Here is a 15077-nt window from a genome sequence, read left to right as displayed (position 1 = left end):
TTATGCAGTAAACACAAAAGTGTTAAACCAGAATATGTTTTATACTTTAGACTCTTCACAGTAGCCCCCTGTTGCTTTGATGACAGCTTTTGTCACGCCTTCGTCTCGTCAAGTCTGTTGTCTCCGGTCATGTGCTCTTTTTAGCACATGGCTATGTTTTGTTTATGTCCTTGTCTCCGCCCTCGTCCCGCCTCCTCGTCCGTGTTAACCCGTCCTCCTTGTTATCTGTATCAGGTGTGTCTCGTCAGTGTCTTGTATTTAAGTCCCCTTCCTGCACTTCCTGGTAGTTGGTCATTGTTCCGTGTACCATGTCAAGTTTGTCGTGTTATTTAGTCTCTTTGTTATTAGTCTCCACGTTGTCGCTGTATTTCCTCTGTCGTTTCGTTCTTTAGTCTGTCTGTCCCGTTAGTCCTGTTTAACTCCCCGTGTCCCGTTTATCCTGCCTGGATCCCCTTTTCTTGTCTTTTGTTAATAGTCTCTTTGTTTTGTTATTATTTGTTATTAAAGAGTATCTGTGCTTTAGCGAATGCGTCCGCTCCTGACAGCTTTGCACAGTCTCGTCGTTCTCTCAGTCAGCTTCATGAGGTTGTCACCTTGAACGGTTTTCAGTGAACAGCTGTGGCCTCATCGAGAATTAATCTGTAGAAGTGCTCCATTCTTAATGTGTTTGAGACCATAACTTGGATTGTGCAGAGGTAGGGGCTGGTACACACTTATATACAGTGACTAGCTCTACTCCACCAGTGACTAATAAGATGTGTCAAAACTTTTGGCACCATTTTTAAGAGCCCTGCCAGAATTTGAAAAACAGCTCTGAACACTTTGCTCTGAAGTTGCGCACGTCCTAACCACCCAGAACAACACTCTTCAGAATGAAGCTGCCAAGTGCAGCCATACAGGTTTCTTTAGGGCAATGCTGGGGAAGAACCACTTTTTTGGCTCAGTGAAGAGTAATGAGGTAGAGGGGGCTGATAGTGTATGGTCTGTAGTTAAACACCTATAGACAGATGATCTGAGGTGAGCCCAATTGTGAAGCAGGTGGGTTCTAATATATGGGGATGTATATCATGGATGTTTCCAGAAAAGTGACATGTAGGAGGAAGTACTATGTAAGTCATTTATAATGACCAGTGAGTTAAAGTACAAATTACATGTTTGTAATAATATGGTCAGTGTGTGGATAAACAACGTAGAAGTTTCCAGTAAGTAGGTTTTTCTAAAGTGGTTAGTCTGCGGGAGTGCAATGTAAGTAGTGCCGGGCGATATTAGCGCAAATCAAAATCACGATTAATTGTACATATTACCACGATTATGATTCATGAACCATTATTTTGTTTTTGTATTTTTTTAAGCTTATAGTTCAGTGATGAGGCTTGTGCTGTAAATATGCTCCAGTATTAAAGCTGATATCTGTCAGTAAGTCCAGGTGTTTAAAGGTGTTTACTAATAAAGGATCAGTGACCACTACATCTCTGTGTCACACACAGTCCTGCATCCACTAGGGTCTTCTCCCTCATTCCAATCTCCACGGACGTGTATCCTGAACTCTGGCTTGCGCAGACCTGAGACTGCTCAATGTACAGACAGAAACCAAACATTAACATCTCTGAGGACATTTTCACAAGAAAATAAAGATGACACGGGCATGTTGTCTTTACCCGAGCAGGACTTTCTCCATGTCCTCTCTCTTGGTCACTCTTGTGCTCCTGGGGCTGTTTCTTATAATGAATTTTCCTCCCCTTTCCTCTTGTTCCTCGACGAGTTATTTTCTTCTTCTGAGGATGAGGGGGTGGACCATCAGCCACTGTGTCATTTTCACCTGTCAGACAAAATGAGAGGAATCAGCTGCACTAATCTCATCTCTAATGCCCAGGGATTCCACCTGGAGCTCTGGGTCTGCTTCTGTTGATGAAGTGATGAGCACTGAGTGTGGGTGCAGCCGCAAAAAGGAACATGGGGTCTTCTTAGGTGCTTGTGTCTCCTACTGCTCTCATTCATCTCTCATAATTAAAAGGTCATATCCCCTCACCCCCCACTCCACACATGATCCTACTTTGGTCAAAATACCAAAGGACCAAACCCTACAGCAGTATTCACCCCTTGTCTAAAGAGCTCTGTTCTTTCAACGCCTGTTCCTTTAAATCATAATAGGTGTCCAGTTTGTTGTCCAGATTTAGAAATTTTAATCTATTACTCACCCAGACCTCGGGTGTTATTGAGGCCAGAGTCACTGAGGGGAGGGAGCTCCTCAGCGAGGCCCAGCTCAGCTGTGTCACTCCTCACCATCGTCACACGTCCTGCTGATACAGAGAGAATCCTCGCTGATACTGTCAAGGCCTTGTGTGTCTTAGAGCACAAGTTTTATACAGCAACAGTGCAAAACTGAGTGTTGCCACAGCATATGTCGTATTACATGTAACAAATCTGAATATCACTAATATCACAATATAGATTTGTTTTATAGTTTTAAAAATTATTTACAATATTATTACGATATTATTACAAATGATATGATATGGCACAGCCCTAACCAACATATAAACTTATTACATTATTATTTTGTCTCTCTGTGAAAGGATGATCTGTTCATTCATTCACTCACCAGTGTGATCACCCAGCTCCTGACTTGTCTGGAATAGGTCAGTGTCAGTAGGTGGAGGGGAGGCTTCAACAGCCGTCTCTGTCACTGACTTCTTCCCTATATTCACACCTATAAACATCATTGGTTTTACAGGATTATTATTTTAATCATCACTAGTATTATTGTTAATATTAGTAACAGTACTATTAGGAATAATCTGGGCTAGATGTCAAAGGTTCTGTAAACAATGTCTCATCGATTCTTGTCTCACCCAGAGACAGCAGGGTCTCTTCCCGTATGAGAGCGTCCAGGAACTCTCGGGTCGAGTCAGCCTCTGCTCCAAAGGCCGCTGCGTTTAGGGTCTCCTCCTCTGTATTAACATAAGTAAATATCAACAGCTGTCCAGCAGGGTGTTTGTTCTAGTCTGTGTGTTCAGTTCCTCTACTCACCAAGACGTTGAGCTATGTCTGTCTCAGGATCAGTGTCAAGGAGGTGAAGGTGCTCCTCAGTGACGTCGGTCTCAATGGGAGCACTCTCCACCTTCACGCCCTGTCCTGCTGATACATCATAAAAGACACCAAGAGATATAATTATTACATTTTCTCTCTCTCCCTCTCTCTCTCTCATAACTCCACTTTAACTCAGGTGTGTTTCTAAATAGGCCTAAAGAGCCTAATGCATAGGAATAACCACATAAGGCACTGATTTAAGGAATCCCTGGATAAATGTAGCTAGATTTTTAACGTGGAACTTGAAATTCCAGCAGCAGTTAATTGAACGAGGTAGTCTAAATATAAATAGGAGGCTTTTTAATGTGGTATTTATTTTAATGTGACCGTTTCTATGAGGTGGTCACTTACGGTGGAAGCCTAAATAAAAAGGCTGAATTTTTTGAGTGTGGATTTTTTTTAAAGGTGGCCTGCAAAATATAATGGGAGACTTTTTAAGGTGGTATATTTTATGTCCTCTTCTATGAAATGGCCATTTAATTAAGGTGGAAGCATAAATAAAATGGCTGATTTATTTAATGGGGAATTATTTTTAAGGTTGTGTTCAATGTATCTTAGCAGTCTTTTAAAGGGTTATTTGACGTGGTCATTTATTTAAGGTGGAAGTCTAATTTAAATGGCAATTTTTAAAGGTGGAATTGTGTCACACAGCGCCAGGGGCCTGGAGGTTGTGGGTTCGATTCCCGCTCTGGGTGACAGTCTGTGAGGAGTTGGTGTGTTCTCCCCTTGTCCGCGTGGGTTTCTTCCGGGTGCTCTGGTTTCCTCCCACAGTCCAAACACACAAGCTGATAGGTGGATTGGCGACTCAAAAGTATTCATTCACTCACCAGTGGGATCACCCAGCTCTTCAATCGTCTGGGCCAGGTCAGCGTTGGTGTGTTGAGGGACAGCTTGAAAAACTGTCACTGACCCCTTCACTGTTTTTACAAAAACAAACACCATCAGTTTTACAGGATTATTATTGTAATCGTCACTATTGTTATCATTTGGAGGAGAAATTCCTGATTAAACCTGAGCTAGATATCAGTTCGTTACTTACTCTGAAACAGCAGCGCAACCTCATGGAGGACAGAGTCCAGGAACTCTTGTGCAGCATCAGCCTCTGCTCCAGAGGGCGCTGCGTTTAGGGTCTCCTCCTCTGTATTAACATAAGTAAATATCAACAGCTGTCCAATCAGGGTGTTTGTTCTAATGTGTTCAGTTCCTCTACTCACCAAGAGTCGGCTGACCATCTGGTTCAGGGTCACCGGCCAGAGTCTGTAAGAATTCTGTGTCCTCAGGGTCAGTGGAACTCTCCTGCAGCTCGTCACCTGCTTCGTCATGAAGTGAGACACTACGTTACTGTCTTTCTCCTGATTCTCTTGTTCTTATTGTAGAGAACAACACACTCACAGTGTCCATGATCTCACTCTATGCTTTCACACCAGTCCTTTTTTTACAGGAATATTGTTTTCATTTACTAACCTACAGGTGTGTCCACTGAGTCATTCGTCTGGTCCAGGTCTGCATCCATGATCTGATGAGCCAGGTCTGCAAGCCGAGAGCTTTCCATCTCTGTGCGTTCAGCAACCACGACCTCCATCTCTGCTTTAACACCAGTAAACACTGTCAGTTTTATAGGGTAATTATTTTTGTCACCAAATTTCTTGTCCTGTCCTCACCTAGTCGTGGGAAGCTGAGACGGGCATCTCCCAGCTCCTCGGCAGCCATCAGTCTCTGCATCAGTGTCCTGACCAGACGGTGTTTATTTCTGACCCTGCACCCTACACTCCTCATTGTTCCTGTAGGTGAAACAATGTTGGAGTTAAATCGGACACTATGTTTAATCACTAACTCCTCCCACAGCTGTCAAGCTACATCCACGACATTTTGCAGAGCCCCCACCCAAATAGTGTGGTTGTAATTTTCTAAGTGATTTGATCAACTGTCCCAGCAGAGACAATTCAAAATTATTTTCTTTTCCATAGTAGCAGACTCTCTAATAAACATGCATTCACAATACATAAACAAGCCCTGTCAGAATTCATACGCTTACAGTTTATGTTCCAATACGTCAAACATTTTTTACCATCCTTCAGTTTGCCATAGGAAGCATCTAGTAACAACACAGAGGCCATTTAACCTGCCTGTGGGCCCAGGGGCTACGTCTGGTTATGCCAAACCCCGCCAAAAAAAAAGTCCCGTCCCCCATTCCTCCCACCCCACATATCATCTTCATAAAATCTGTACCCAACACAGTGCAACACAAGAAAACTGAGTTCCTTCCGAAATAATACAGTAAGGTTATCAATCCTTAAATACAGACCCAGTAAATTAATACATCAGGACGAGCACATAGGTCTAAAGTCTGTGTCATCGTCTCACAAAGCACACTGTAGTGGTCTGAACACTGCAGTTCTAACATGCAACATAAAGAAAAGTCTTTTCTTCTACTTTTCTGGAATGAGGAGTCTCTAATAACGTCCTTAAAATGCAGACTTCTCAAAATATCACTCTCAATAGACATCAAAGCCAAGTGGCTCACTCTTTCTCGGTGCATATAGATCGGTTTATTTTTAACTATTGAGAGACAACTCTCCACTTACATTAGTGACTAGCAGAATCGAGTACGGCGCAGCTTTTTTGGCTTCTTTGTGTTAGCTGCCATTTGACTTAGTGCTGCATCTTGGCTAGTGGGGCTCACACGCCTTTTTTTATTTTTTTTGGGCTTTCCTTTATTTGTGACCCACTCTCATAATTTCTAGCCTCAGACATTTTGATAGCGCCCTAACTCTAACAGTCACGTTGCATAGCATAAAGTCATCAGTCATATTACAGCAGCTCCTTAGAGTTAATCTGGCCAATAAACAGTCAGAAACATGAATGACGTAAAAATGATTTGCAAAATCATTGGTTGGTAAGCCTGAACTTTGCCGTAAAAAAATTAATAAATATATAAATAAATAAATAATAGCAACAACCTTGAAACCACACAGAGATCCATGTTAGCGATTGTGAATATAGTGTATTAATGCTTAATTTTTAAATAAACTGAAAATTGTCATTTTTATGAATACATACCAATTACCATAAAATCACAAAAGTTTGCAATTAAACATTACAATTAAACATTACCAAAAATGACTTAAAATGTATTGTACACCTCATATTACACAGACAATAAACTGTTGTCTTTTGTAACTGTTGTAAATACACAACAATCAAAAGCTGTTTACAGTGATTTTAAATGTTCAAGAATTATTAGATGTCCAGATGTCCAGTTCTTACCTGGAGCTTTGTAGTTGGTGTCCTCCAGCTCCAGGTCAATGTCCATGAGTGCTCTGATGACTGTATGCTCATGGTCAGGTAGAAGAAAGGTCACCTCCAGTGTTTTATGTTCTGTTTAAGACATGAACAAATACACTACATGGACAAATGTTTGTGGACAGAAGAACCAACATTTCCTCTGAAGAGAAGCACATAAATCAGGAGTGTGTTCCTCTCTTCACTGCACTACCAGGTCCTGCTTTTCTGACAGGACTTTACATCTGATATTGAATCTTGAGGCATTTTAAAATTGAGGATTTTAATGGCAGATCCACAGCAATCAACAGTCAAACAGCCATGAAATGCACTGATTCACTCACTCAGGTCCGCTGGGTCGGGCCTTTCTGTCTCCTTCAGGGGAGACACATCCTCAGAGACAACATTTTGATCTATGTTTTCTGGTGTCTCTGAGTGGAGAGACGCTGACCCTATCCCCAGTTCCTCATTCATGGTCTTTGGAGACACACTGGAAACCTTTCCTCCGTCTTTTTCTTCTCCACCACTTCTATTCTCCTTCTTCCACCACACTCTCCTCCTGTTCTTTTTCTTCAATTTTATGTTCAGTTTACTATCCTTGTCAGGACTTTCCGTATCAGAGTAGTCCACTCCACTGCAGCAGCGAAAGAGGAAAGCCATTGTGCTGTTGTTCTTCTCCACTCTGGACACGGAATGATTCAAACAGCAGAGCACCCCGTACTTCACCTGCACATTCACCATTATGACATCACACTGTGGAGTCTTTGATGTTGTGAGGTCATCAGAGATCCACCCATTGAAGACGGTAGCAACCAGAATTCTGCTGTGGTTACTGAGGCAATGCATGGGACAGTGGTGGTAGTAGTAGTCATATTCATGTACAAAAGTTTGTAGATGCCCCCTCCCTTATAATGAGTACACTGTGCCTTTATAAGGGTCATTCCTTTCTGACAAAAATACACACATGCTCAGGGGCACACACTGATTGTGTAATGTTCATAGAAAACCATGAAATGAAGCAGGAAGCTTTAGAGTGGCTGCACATGAGTCTGAGGTCACCATGCCCAAGGCTAGTTGTCGGCTAGAGTGCTCTAAAGCTCCACAGCACTGAAATATAGAGCAGTGTGACTATACCTTTCTACACTGCTGTCACTGTTCACATTTTGCACACAGCAAAATGACTACACTACAGTTTGAACCAGTATGTTGCATGATTAGAAGAAAAAGAAATCAAATTTTCCTTAGCAAATCTTGCTCTAAAACATTCATTTTTCATTCATTCATTATCTGTAACCACTTATCCAGTTCAGGGTTGCGGTGGGTCCAGAGCCTACCTGGAATCATTGGGCGCAAGGCAGGAATACACTCTGGAGGGGGCACCAGTCCTTCACAGGGCAACACAGACACACACACACACACACACACACATTCACTCACACCTACGGACACTTTTGAGTTGCCAATTCACCTACCAACGTGTGTTTTTGGACTGTGGGAGGAAACTGGAGCACCCAGAGGAAACCCACGTGGAGAACACACCAACTCCTCACAGACAGTCACCCGGAGCGGGAAACGAACCCACAACCTCCAGGCCCCTGGAGCTGTGTGACTGCGACACTACCTGCTGCACCACCGTGCCATTCATGTAATACAGTTTCATCAAAACCTTACTTAATCTGTTATCATGCAAACAGGTAAAAAATATAGAGAGCTAGCAATGTGAAATAAAGAACACATAGTATCATTTAAGTTTTGTGACTGAGAAAAGAGTGGTTGCTTGTGATAGAAAGGTCACAAAATATTGTTTGTTTATGTAATATCCAATAAATAACATTACTAAATGTAATGTAGATGTAGCTGGATTTTTACTGTGGATCTTGAAATTCCAGCAGCAGTTTATTGAACGAGGTAGTCTAAATATAAATGGGAGTCTTTTTAATGCGGTAGGGGTTTTTTTTAAGTGTTCATAGGGCCATTAGGAAAAAATTTCCACAGTTAAATTTCTTCATGTTCGGGATATCAGTAGTTTGTTATATTGTGTCTTCAGTGAGCCTTTCAGATTTTTGAGACACTTTGAAAATAAAGACAATATCTGAGGAAGCTAAACGTGTAGTTTTTCCACGGTATGGAAGTTATGTTCGTATTTCGCCATCTAGCGGCGACAGAATGCAACTAGTGCAGCATTTAAGGTGAAAGAGAAAATCCTAATGAATCGAATGCTCATCCTTAGTGTCCCGGATGTGTATCTGAATTTGTTTTTACTCTTATTTTGGCATCTGAATTTGGTCTATCGAATTTGAGCAACTTCGAAATATATTGTTTGAATTTTTTTGAGCTTGAATTTTTTTTTTTATCTGAATTATTAACCTTGAATAATAACAGTGAAAACGTGTTCTTAAAAAATCCATGAGTTCAATTAAAAAGCAATTATATTCAGATGCATAATTGCGAAGCAAAATATTCAGAGGTGGAAATCTGAAGACTTAAATTCAAAAGCAAAAAAAATTCAGATGCATAATTTCAGTGCAAATAAATTCAGTGCTACAAATTCAAAGGTGGTAATATTTCAAAGTCTGATGAGACAGATTTGCTTCCATAAAAAACACATACAAATACTGAAAGCTGTACACATTTATGTGTAGGCAACACACGTTTACAAAGTTCAAAGCTCAAAAGCAAGCTTCTGAAATGTTTATAATGTGTTTTTATCTTTGTATCTGTACCTTTGAAAACAGTCTTTTGGAAAGTGTGTTTAGAGCTGATTTAAAAAAAAAAATAGATGAATGACATTCTTACAGCTCTCACAGTATATTGCTGGGATTTGGTCTGAATATTAGCATATATAGCAAAGGTGGTAAGATTTCGAAGTCTGATGAGACAGATTTGCTTCCATACTTCTGGCCCCTTTCTCGCGTGGGAGGCAGGACATCAGCGGAAAGGATAATGGTCTAATGACTGACAGCATAGCAAAGAAGGCGGAGGAGCTTCCTCACTGTTGACTATGAGAACTATCACTGAACACTCACGTTATATGCAGTATTCAGTGTAAAACATTGACTTAAGTGGCAAAGTCCTTTATAATGAGTTCCTTTAGACAACATTCGGCACCTATCGCAGTAAAAGAGCTATAAACTCTGTCAGAGTGCGTAGTTCCACAGCCACACTTTAGTTTTCCAGCACTTTGTTGGCGATAGCGTCTGCTCCGTCAGGACAGCTGAAGTGATGAATATCCAGTGCTAGCCAGTGCTCTCCTGTTTCTGCTGTTGTTGTTGAATCTGTAGAGAGAAAAGAATATGCAGTGACCGTGCGGGCGTCTGTAGACAGCAACAATTAAATTCAACGGATCAACTCCAGACTGTCAGCAGTCTGTACGTGATCAGTGTTTCTCCACTACAGAAGCATGCAGTTTCCACAACAACACCAGCAGTTTATATAGGATCCTTGTTGCGTATACACCAACTGTCACGTTTACCATTCCGTTAGTATTACACCATGTCTCATCGCCCAAAGCCCAGACACCCCCAATACTGGCCTATTTAGCCATACATCTTTCTGTTATTAACTGCCCTCTTACTTCTTCTTCTTGTCGGTACAACATTTTGCAGGCAGTTAGGTCCAGTCACCCTTTTCTACTCGGCATGTTCATCAATATATGGACTTCTCTAAATCTAGAGACATTGTTTCTCCAATCTAACCACAGAAGTGCACTGCTAAGCACTTTTCATCAACAACAGGCACCCCAGGGTCATGCCCTGAGCAAAGCATATAATAAGCACTGTAAGGTCATAGGTTTCAGGGTTTTATGCTCATGGATACAAAATAATCATCCACCAGATGCTGTGTGACCAAGGCATTTCCCAAATGAAGTCTCACATAAATAAGATATCTAAAACATAAACCTGGTTATAAGCAGCTGAGGGATAAGTAATCCATTCCATCCATTATCTGTAACCGCCTATCCAATTTAGGGTCGCGGGGGGTCCAGAGCCTACCTGGAATCATCGGGCGCAAGGCGGGAATACACCCTGGAGGGGACGCCAGTCCTTCACAGGGCAACACAGACACACACACATTCACGCCTACGGAGACTTTCGAGTCGCCAATCCACCTGCAACGTGTGTTTTTGGACTGTGGGAGGAAACCGGAGCACCCGGAGGAAACCCACGCGGACACGGGGAGAACACACCAATTCCTCACAGACAGTCATCCGGAGCTGGAATCGAACCCACAACCTCCAGGCCCCTGGAGCTGTGTGACTGCGACACTACCTGCTGCGCCACCGTGCCGCCCGGGATAAGTAATGCCCGTGTTAAATAAGAAAACTCTTTGAGAGCAGTCTCCTCACTGGAAAGTTTCTTTCCCAGTATTGAGCGCTGCCTTCGTTAATGAGTTGGGCACCAATTGTATTTCTGCTGGTGAGGCTACATGCTCTAACAAATGACAAGTTGCTTTTGTAAGTCTCTCTGCAAAAGAGTAGGTGCTGAAATTAAAAAAAATGTAAATAATAGAGGGCGAGGTAAAGTAACAGTCTTCTGAATGGGACAAATTACGAAAACCTCACTTGTTCAATGCATTTGCACATTACCTTTAAGACTGGAGCCACTGAAGCGGTTTGTCTTCCTCTTTGCCAGAGAACTGAAAGCAGCTCAGTGCATCTCTAGCTTTGAAGCACTATCCACCACATTGTATGTACAGCATGGCAGAGAAGAGCAGAGTGGAAATGACAGCTTTTGTGCTTCTATGAATTTGGCCGGGGCACGATGGAGTAGCAGGTAGTGTCACAGTCACACAGCTCCGGGCTGACCCAGTGACCACAGGCTTTTAACAGACCCCCACCCCCTTTTCCTCACCCCTCCTCTTCACGCTGTTCTCACACTAGCGCCACCCGACGTCTTATTTTAGAGCATGTGTAGATTATTTTACACATAGATCACTGCGCAAAAGTCAGAGACCAAACAGCATTTATTTACGGTCCTCTAAATACCATTAAGGACAATGTCAACACAACAGTAACCACACATGATACTTGATTAACAATACCTGGAGAATGATTCTTGCTGACTGTAGAGCATAAACTGCAAAAACTCATATCTTTTGTCTATATCTAACATTTCTCTTCATGAATGTTTATGAAGTATTTTTTTTTTCCATTAAGAGAAAGATTAAAAACACACATGCCCAGAGCAGTGGGCAGCTATGGCACCTAGAGAGCATTTAGGGGTTTGGTGCCTTGCTCAAAGGCATTTCAGTCGTGACCTGTCGGCTCTAGTAATTAAACTGGCAACCTTCCCATCACAAGCCAAGTTCTCTAACCACCAGGCCAAGGCTGCCCCTAGTATTAAGACTTTTCCCCCTCCTCCCCTCCCTGTTTCTAAATCAAATTGTGCAAGAATCACTTTCTAACACTGTTAACTGCCCATTGCCCTAACCTTGAAGATCCTGACTGCTCTGGGTGATCTCCCTGATCTGGACTGTGTGGAGGAGTGCTTAAGTTCTTGAACGCTATTCTATTTTCATTTTGTATGCTGCTCTCCACATTTTTCTTTCTGATGCTGTTCTCATTTACTTAGGTCTTTAATTGCTTTCTTTCTCCCTTCCTCTACTTTCCTTCTCCAACTGTCACCTTCACTCTGCAGATATTTCTCCCTTCTAGTGATGGGAATTTCGGCTTTTTCGACTCCTAAATGGCTCTTTGTTTTACCACTTAACTTCCACTGGTACAGAACAATATTACCTACATTTTACATGACTATATGGACAAAATATTATTGTTCAATATTAAAAATAATAAATAGTGTTGCAATGGCCAATTGTTTTATGGCTGTCTTGTAATAACTCACTGATTGCACTCACACATTCAATTGTATAAATAACTGGATTTTTATTTAAACACCTTCATAAAAAATCACTTGTAAACTCTGAAATATAGCCAATGGAACCCAAAAGGTAGGTATTACAAAATAGCTTATTAAATTAAATAATCATCCATTTCTGTGTAATAAAATAAACAAATAGTCTGCAAAGTGCAAAACAGCAGCATTCAACGGTAGTGATTAAAACAACCACAACTGTCAACAAACACTTAACTGATTTAACATTTTCTTCAACTATTGTTTGAAAGGCAGATTGGCATTCGGGAAAACCAAGTGTCTCAGCTTGGAGGGTTGGAGGGCTGGAGCTTGCTTGTTGTTCTCTGATTGGTTGAATGACAAGCCTTTGAAAAAATGGCTCTGTCTTAGACGGGAACCGGCTCTCATCGTTCACTTACAAGAGCCGGCTCTTTGAACCGGTTCGTTCGCGACCAACACATCACTACTCCCTTCTTTCTGGATCATTTTTAAGGTGTGTCCGATACTTCCTCTGCCTTTCTGCTGCTGTTGTTGGTGCCATCTTACTCAGCTTAAACATGGAACATAGATTACATTCAGCATGTGTGTGGTAAAAGAATGTTGATCAAATATAATAATAATTAATTAAAATAATTGGATAACTTAACAACCGAAATCTTAACATCACAACCCTGTGACAATCTCATAGCCCCATTACAATCAAACACATAATGGGGTTGTGATTTTTGCACAAAATGGCCACTGCTCTACATAGTGAATAGAACTACACACTAAAACAACCTTTATTCATAAGTAATAGATTTTTATCTTTTTTTTTCCATGTGAAGGTATTGAGTTATTGTGTTTGATGACCACAATATCACAGGATAAATGACCAAAACTAAGTAAAAGAAGGAAGCCACTTGCCTGCCTTTGGTGTCCTGTTGTCCAAATTCTTGAGTGATGTCACTTCCTGATGTACATGCCCATATGGATCATAACATTGTTTTTATCAGGTGGGGGGGATCATTTGTGTTGAAGGGTTGCTCTGGTACAGAACTAAATAATGTGATTTTAATGAATAATTATCAAATAATTTTGGGGAAAAAAAACATCACCAACAAATAAGCACAGATAGATGTTCATGTTGATATCAAAATGTATGGACTTATTTTTATAGTTGAATTTGGTCTATTCTAAGTATACTTTCATTGAAGGCCATAACGGACATGACAAAATAGGTGGTGTCAACAAAAAAAACTATCATTTGTCATAAAAAAACAAAACAAATAAATAAAAAATACACAGTAATAACGGAGATATTTCAGTGCATGTGTAAAGTTGTTAAAATATCCATTTGTATGGCCCAGTAGATAAAATACACCTAAAGAGCATAGAGGGACTCAAAAGGCACCATTTTCATGAATGACTCAGAAACAATACTTCACTAAGAGCTAATTTAAGCAGAGTTTAAATAGACCATGAAACAGGTGAAAACGATAGTAGATCTGGTGAAGCTGACCTGTGACAGGCTGCTGTATGTATGCTGGAAGTCACATGATCACCCAAGGTATCCTGGGAAATTAAGAACCTGAAGGATGTGTGACAAGAACAAGCAGCATCCGTTCTTTCTACAGCAAAGTACAACGTTCAAGCATCTAGGCTTTAGCCTAAAATTGTTCCAAACTACAGAATATATTTAAGCTGCAATTTTATAATTATTTAATCTGTTAACTCTGAAATCTACATTTTGTTGTTCTTAACTGTGACTTTAAAATTCAAATATTTTTTTTATAATTCTGTAAATGCTGTATGAACCAGCCTCATATGTGTGATGTGCTTATTAGAGTATATTTTGTTTTAAACTCTAATGTGTTTTCAGGCTTGCATGATATATTTTGTATGGTTGACAGATCCATGTTGCACGAGTCCAAGGACTGTAACCGGCTTCCTGGGGGACACTGTAACTATCAGTTGCTCCTATCCAGAGGAGTTCTTGGAACATTTAAAGTATTTCTTCAAAAATAATGGTGAACATTTTACCCAACTCATCAGAACCACAGAGTCTCAGAGATACCGTTTCTCAATCTCGGATGACAGGAGTTCCCTCTATTTTTGTAACTCTAAAATTAAGATAAGTTGAGTCATCAGGACATAATTGATGTTTGCACTTTACATCTGTCCATTGATGAAGCCCAGAGAAGTCGGCAGCGTTTCTGGACTTTGATTTTTGATTTCCACTGTGCATAGTAAAGTCTTAAATTTATTTTGAATGAGCAAAAAGTGTTGTTATTGATGAGATTTGGTAATCCTAAGATTGTGTGGCTATATTCATCACCGAAGCATGTCAAACACATTTTATTGGACATTCCATATACATTTATAAACATAAATATAGTAAAAATCAAAGATTTGTTTAAAAAAAGTTATGGATTTCCACGATATGGATAACTAAACAAAATGTAGGTTCCTTATATTTATTGCTAATCATTCATTGCACACCTGCACACCTTGTTGAATTCAACACTTTTGCACATTGTAGTATGTAATTCTCCACTGTGTACGTGAGCTTAATTGTCTTTACTGCAAAATGTTCCTATATAACAACAATGTATTATGTCACTGCTTTAAATGTTCATCTATTTGCTTCTAGGTGGACAGTAGTGTTGAGGCCATCATTAGTGAAAAGGCAGTGTCAGAGGACATTAAACAAATGGATGAAATCAAAAACATAGTAGAAGGAAATGTTGAAAAGGTTCAGGACTCCACACAGCGGAGGATAAAGTCTGGCACGCCCAAGTCAGACTTTAAAGTGGATGCAGAACAGAAGAAAACAGCAGAGGAAGGGTGGCAAGCTGGAAGCCAACCTCATTGGAC

The sequence above is a fragment of the Hoplias malabaricus genome, chromosome 16 (assembly GCF_029633855.1).
Source record: "Hoplias malabaricus isolate fHopMal1 chromosome 16, fHopMal1.hap1, whole genome shotgun sequence".
Classification (NCBI taxonomy): domain Eukaryota; kingdom Metazoa; phylum Chordata; class Actinopteri; order Characiformes; family Erythrinidae; genus Hoplias; species Hoplias malabaricus.
This window is presented reverse-complemented; position numbering follows the sequence as displayed.